We start from the raw sequence: 6,934 nt of genomic DNA, 5'->3' as shown, positions 1-6,934 counted from the left end.
TTACTGGCATTAACTCCAGTCTGTTCTGACCATTTCGGATTATTTTACTGTGCTTCAGCTGTTTGTTATCACTTGCAAATATAATATGCATTGTCCCCATTCCAGCATTGAAGAGATATTAAATCATAGCGGGCCTGTGATATACCACTGTCATTTTTCATTCAGTGCATCCTTCTGTAACAATGGTAATCACGGAAAAACAGTCTCTGAGTTTGTTTTCTTACCAGTTCCATGTCTACTCTATATTAGGTTGCATATACTGTTCCATTAGCTTCCTTATGAAAACATCATAAAGGATGAATGTTCAAGAAATACTTAAAGACTATTTCCTCACTAAGTAATATTGTAAGAAAATGGCTAAGTGCAGTAAGGGAATAATAACCACCAGAGTGCTTAGAATTAGAGTAGATGAATTTTAGAGATTTGATTTTTTTTCCATTTAGAAAATATTAAACTAGGAATAATGTTCTATTGCATAGTGCCTACGCTTGCATGGAGCAGTAAAGCACTGCAGTGAATCATCCTTCCCCCAAAAAATTACAAAACACAAATATTTACAAAATCTTTGTATTTGACACATGTACCCACTCATCCAGTTAGCCAAATGAACATTAGACTTCAGCTCATGATGACTGTTCTGTGAAACATATGCCATCTTTCTGTCTGAGTATTTAACTGCATATTCTACATAAATAAATAAATAAATTTGTTCTGGCATCTTTGTTTTATTCTCTGCTAGTGTGTGGTCAGTGTTTTTCATTTACCAGAAACAAATAATTTTTACTTATGTGAAAAAGGTTCAGTAATAACAAGTTGGATATTTAAGTTGCTACTGGGGTAGTGACAAATACCAACCTCAATCAATTAATGCAATGGGAATTTCTGCTCTCTAGTTCGTCTAATGTTGCAGTAGATTAAAGAAGTTCTAGAAGTGTTTCCTCTTTGCCCTAATGGGCAAAATAATGGTAAATATACCTAATGGTAAATACCTAATGGTAAAATAATGTAGAAGAATAGATGTAGAAGAATAGCTTTTTTTTTTTTTTTTTTTTTTTTTTTTTTTTTAAATCTTCAAAAATGCTTATGGCAGCTGAGAACTGAGTGAGAAACACTGGTTACTGTGATATATGTTCATCATTTATCTGCTGTCATGATTGTCCTCTACTGCTTATGCTTTACAAGAGACAGAATGCCTTCCAGCAAACATTTGTTTTTGTTTTGGCACTAACAGCCTTCAATCCTAACCCGACTGTTGTAACTTGATGAGAAATACACAGCAGCCTCTGAGATATCTTGATTTACTTTGGGCTTCATTTGTCACTGCCTCCCAAAGTTGGTAAGGAGTCACGCTGAAAACAAATACAAGGATGTTGTCAGCAAGTAGAAAACCTGAGACACTTCTTGCCAAAGTAGAAGATATGCATCTCAAAAGCTCCAGAATTGCTGGACGTAGGTCAGTATTTGGAAGAGGTGCCATATCTGCTTGCCTGAAGCTCACCCTTCTGCATGCATCTGCTTATGGTCCCTGTAGAAGAGACAAGCATAGTCGTTATTACGTTAAGGAGAGCTAAGAGTTCACATAAGTGCAGCCTAAATGCTGAGTAGTTATTTGTTCATCCACAGCTCTGTAAAATTTTGGGACCATATAGCTACATGCCCATTGTCCACAACTAAAACTGTTTCATGCATTCCTATAAATACAGAGCTGTCTCAACCTGCTTTCCTACTTTCAGAGAAGGTGAAAAAATCTTGTTAGGTCTGCAGTTGGTACCAGAAGAGGTTTAAACTTTTGTAGTAGTTTATTAAACAATTTTAACACACTTTATGAGGGGTGAATTGTTACAAGATTTGTGAGGGCAAATCAATAATACAAGCATCCCTCCCCCCCCCCCCCTTTTTTTTTTTTTTAATATTCTCTATTTTGTTTTGGGCTTTCAGTTAAAGAGGTAGGAGCAGTAGAAGTAGTAAGTCTGATTAAAGATTCATATGCAATTTTAGCTGCTAAGTGACATTCAGAGCAATTCATTTCAGGGAATATTATTTGACCCCTTTTTTCAGAGCTACCTATTTATATTGATGTATTGAGTCATCTTTCAGCCAAAACTACAAAATACAAGAGTTCCTAGAAAAACAAAACAGTAAGAGGGGCTGGAGGCTGGAGCTCCTGGAGAAAACGCAGTGTGCAGTCCTTGTTGGTGCCACCCCTGTGTGGAACATATAAAGGTAACATATGGAAATCCCCCTGTCCAGAGAATAAGTTTCTTGTACCTATTATGTGATTTTTCTTAATGGATTCTGGATTCCAAGTTTCTTCAACTGCGCAGTCCCTTACCATTTCCCTTCCTCACCTGGAAAATAAGGTTAGAGGCAATTCTCTTTTTCTACAGCTACTACTGCATCAGAAACTGCTCAGAAAGGCCTCCTAACTCTTACCATCACTTTTTCACCAGAAGAGAATTTAACTTTACCATTTATTTTTATCTAATTTCTCAAGGGAAAAATTTAATCAAGTGAGAACATTAGGGTCAGAACCAAAATTAAAAACAGTTTCAGGAAAAATAAAAAACAAACAATCCATTTGCAAGTGTTAGGGTTTTTTTAGGGGAGAAAGAAATAACCTGCTGAAAGCACACAGTTTATTAAAAAATTAATTCAATCAGAGCTGCATCTCAGCAGATGTTTTTCAGCCAGATGTACTATCTCCATCTAGTGAAGGACTTAGATGAGAGCTCAGAATAGTTTTGTGTTATCACTTGGTAAGCGAGGAGATATTGTACTGTCTTATTCTTTCAGAGAAAGATATTTCTGTGGCTAATCTCTGTTTGGAAGATTTGAGGAGGAAGCATTGAAGAATTTGAACGAAGAAGAAGTTTTTATATATGAGAACCTTATGGGCAATCATGACAAAAGCCTGAAGGTATAGAAAATGGCAGCATGGAAGAAAAGGAGTGACATACAACAAAAACAGGTCACCTCCCAGCTGAGCACCATAAACATAAACCTTAGCAGCACTGTACTGTTCTGCCAAGTCATAAGCCTTTGCAAAGGAAGCTTGTTGTCCTCTTGCTTGGCACAAAACACAGGCTGCAGTGCGCACACACAGCAGCCAGCTCCCATGCTGTGGGATCACAGTGCTGGTGGCCTTGCTGTATCCTCAGGTGGCAGAGTTTTCAGTTGTTACCATAGAAGCAAAACCAGGTTTTACTTGCTACAAGATTTCTCTGAAAGAAGGTCTACACTGTTAAAGCATTAAGCTAAACTGCCGGCTAATTCATCCATTTACAAAATATGCATAAAAAAACAAGGGCACAATTGCAAACAGTTCTTTGGACTGGATAAGGAATGCTGCTAGAGACAATGTATTTTGTTGTGTGTTCTCAGGAGTGAAAAGCTTTTGAAGCCATTGCTAGGGCAATTGCTAAGAGGGTCCTCAAAGAGCTTGTGGGAGTCTAAGTTTACAGGTCCCAGTAGTTCCTCAGAAAGAGGTGTTGCATCTACTCTTATATAGATATTCACTACATTAAAATAGTTTGTCCCTCTCAGCTTGCAGTGTGTGGGTGACCTGAGATATTTCACTCTGATTTAAAAGTAGAAACTAAGAAAAGAGAAGTCTGCCCTCTGACATTACTGCTGGAATTTTAAGAATTCACATATCCAACTCATTGTTCCAAAAACCTGCATTTCAGTTGTTCACCAGCATTTTCATATATATATGTAGGGTACAGTTTAGCCATCTTAACTTTAGCTGGCTAAAATGCAAGAATCTACTTGAAGTAGATTATAGGAAGAGGGAGTCAAAGGGAAAGATGATTCCTCTGCAATCCTACCTGTCTGAAAGTGCTGTGCAGGGGTGAATAACATGATGAGTGCCTTTTTCCATTGCCTAGAGGATGATTATACAGATGCATAGATAGATGCTTAACTTCAGGACAACTGCAGTTAGGTGAGAAAATCTCATTCAGCAAAGTATATGCATGTATCGTCAATTATAAACCCTCCAATTTATTGAGCCTTAATCTTAAGTGTGCCTTGTTGGCTTACTGTGGTGTTTATCATCATAAAAATTATGAACCGACTGTAGAATTAACCTGACTCAAAATACTATTAATAATACTCAGTCCAAAATTAGCCTGAGAAAAAATGAATTCCACTCCAGACATGCTGGCTCATATACTACTGCTGCTTAAAAACAAATAAACAAAAACAAAATAATAAAAACAGCCACACACACACACACAAAACAAAACAAATAAAACCCCACACAAATAATAACAACAACAACAAAGAAATAGACAAAAAAAGTCCAGGTCCCTAGAATTAGAGAAAATAATTAAAAAACAAAACAAAACAAAACACTCAAACTTTAAGATGTCCTTGAAAATGTTTGCTTTTACATGGATTAAGAGAGCTAGGCACAGAAATGGTTATTCCAAATGTCTAGTCATTTTTTTTCAGACCATAATCTCCAATCCACTGATTTTTCCCCCTACTTTGTGAACATGTAAGATAAGAGCAAGTGAAAGTAATTTTTCGTTGAAAATTGCACACCGAGTATGCATGCACCAGTATTTGCTTTATTTCAAAGTTCCATAGCCCAAATGCAGCTGCAATTTGCAACATTTACAATTTTGCTGTAAACTGACTTGGGGCATCTGTCTACATTATAGCCAGACCAGGCAAAAGATAAGTAGGAAAAATGAAAAACTTCTAATATAATTGATTTCCACCAAATAGCACTGTCTCTGGCTGTTATAACAATTAGTTTATCAATTTAATGTTGATTACGACTTTCCCCCAAAGTAACAGGGAAGCTTGTAAACGTCCAGTGAACAGCATGCAAAAGAAAGACCTGGCACTGTAGCCACAAGAGCATTAATACATATATATTTAATTTTCTTTAAGTTACTTTCAGACACGTTATGCAAAAATCTATTTTACAACATTGTCCTTCTTTGACAAATTTTATTTCAGTGTGCTCTGGCTAAATTTATCCTATGGAGGAGTAAGTATGGGCTTGGAAAAGCTTTTTTCTTCAAGTCTATGTTTCATAAGATAACAAGTGCCAAACATAGATAGAGAGAAAAAGGATGCATCTCTCAAGAGCATTGAAAAAGCAACTAATATACTGCCTAAATAAATAAATAATCACATTTGCAAATTTCTTATTAAGAAAACTCCTTCTAGAGCTCAGAGAAGTCCATAGAGGAACATGCAGTCTTAAGATAGTGAGGAATCCACTGATAAAGAAATGTGAGCTTCGGAGACAAACTGTTGAGAATCACTTGACATCTTAGGAAGCATTTTAAAGTACTTGACCTGCATAAGCTAGAAATTTATCTACAGAACAGTGCATGCAGTTTTCTGGTCCTCTGTTTATCTAGCTTATATGTTGTGTTTTAGACCGAAATCTATTTCTTTTGATTAACCTGCTGTTATGTGTGCCAAAAAACAGGGCTTCAAACACCTCATTTCAGTGTTATAGATTATACAGTATGATTCTGCCGTAAGGTTAACTAGTAAAATCACTTAACCTGTTCGAGACAAATTTAATAAGCTAAAATGTTATTAATAAAATTCTGTATGAGCATGTCAAAGTGGCATAATTCTGTAATATGGTATAATTCTGTAAAATTTCTTCGTGCATAACAAAAAGTTTATTTTTCCTGGAGATCACTAAGTTCTCTTTCTGTGTCTGCTACCATACTGACACATTAATGTAATGATAATGGAGTGATATCGCACTTCCTCTTTCTTGTTTGCAGTTCTACCGATTAAAATAGAAGAAGGAAGAGTAACCCCCCACTTCCTGCCTGAAGATAAGAAAATAGGCCATTAATAGCTGACAAGCTGACCTATCCAGAACGACAAACACAACAATTCTGTGGAATTATTTCAAGATATTTGTGCTCTTTGAATTATTTGGAATAATTTCCTCCAACAAACATGCCCACCTTTCTCTTCATAAATCAGTCCAGTGTCTCCAAAATGTGTGTTACACTGAAGCATTTGTTTCCACAAGGAGCTCAGATCTGTGGAAGAGGTCGCTGCCAGCAGTGGCCAGATGAATGGCCAGAGCAGTAGGATGCAACTGCAGGCAGGTAACAGGACCTGTTGTGTGCAGAACAGGTCACTGAGCTCTGCCCAAGCATCCAGCCTGGTTCCCTCTGTGGTAGCAGAGGAAATTATTGTGCTCTGTTTTTTGTTGCCCTGTCTCCTATTGCTAAGTCTATTCCTTCACTTGTCCTCCAACAGATCAGCCAAGAAGAGCAATCAGAAGTGGTGACTTTGCCAGCCCCAGCAGAACCCAGCTGAGTTTGGTTCAGTCTGAACTGGTGAAGCTGATTTCATCCCAGGTAGTCTGGAAAGAGCCCCCTCATTCTTGGTGACAGAAATGCAGGACTAAAACTACTAAAAAGATTCTGCATGACAAATAAGTAGTGAAGAGAACATGTGAGAAGTGGTGAAGAAAACATGATGATTTTGGTTCAGAAATAGTTCAGAATTAATATTGACATATAGAGAATATTTATTTTGTTATACCCAATGATTGAGCAATTATTTAGCTGCAGTACTCAGCAGCACATATATAAAAGTTGTGCATACAAACCCCTGATTCACACAGACATGTAGTTAGATGGGCAACTACAAATTCTTACCTCACAGCCCCAGGATCGTTCAGGACTTCCTGAAAGCAACCACTGCCGTGCTATCAATTGGCACCTGCTGAGAAGCTGCCTGCCTCTGTCAAGGGAAAAATCCACCTGGGGCTCTCAGCAAGGTACAAGCCACTACCAGAGTCATCAGCTGCCTCATCCATGCTGTCCAGAGCAGAGGAAGCCCAGTGCCTTCCCAGATGGCAGCACTGGAGCCTTGAAACAGGAGGGGATGGAGCACAGCCTATGCATTGACAGGGCAGGGTCTGCCCTGGAGGAGA

General features: G+C 37.8%; 1 long non-coding RNA gene across 1 annotated transcript in view; it reads right to left on the bottom strand.

The window, feature by feature from the left end:
* Nucleotides 1–1,085: 1,085 nt before the first annotated feature.
* LOC125180155 (uncharacterized) overlaps nucleotides 1,086–6,934 on the bottom strand; it is a 33,425-nt gene continuing 27,576 nt past the window's right edge. The window contains exon 4 of the long non-coding RNA XR_007158468.2: nucleotides 1,086–1,525. This is a non-coding gene — a long non-coding RNA (uncharacterized lncRNA). The remainder of the gene's footprint in view (nucleotides 1,526–6,934) is intronic.

Source organism: Anser cygnoides, chromosome Z (genome assembly GCF_040182565.1).
Source record: "Anser cygnoides isolate HZ-2024a breed goose chromosome Z, Taihu_goose_T2T_genome, whole genome shotgun sequence".
NCBI classification, from domain to species: Eukaryota; Metazoa; Chordata; class Aves; order Anseriformes; family Anatidae; genus Anser; species Anser cygnoides.
This window is presented reverse-complemented; position numbering and strand designations above follow the sequence as displayed.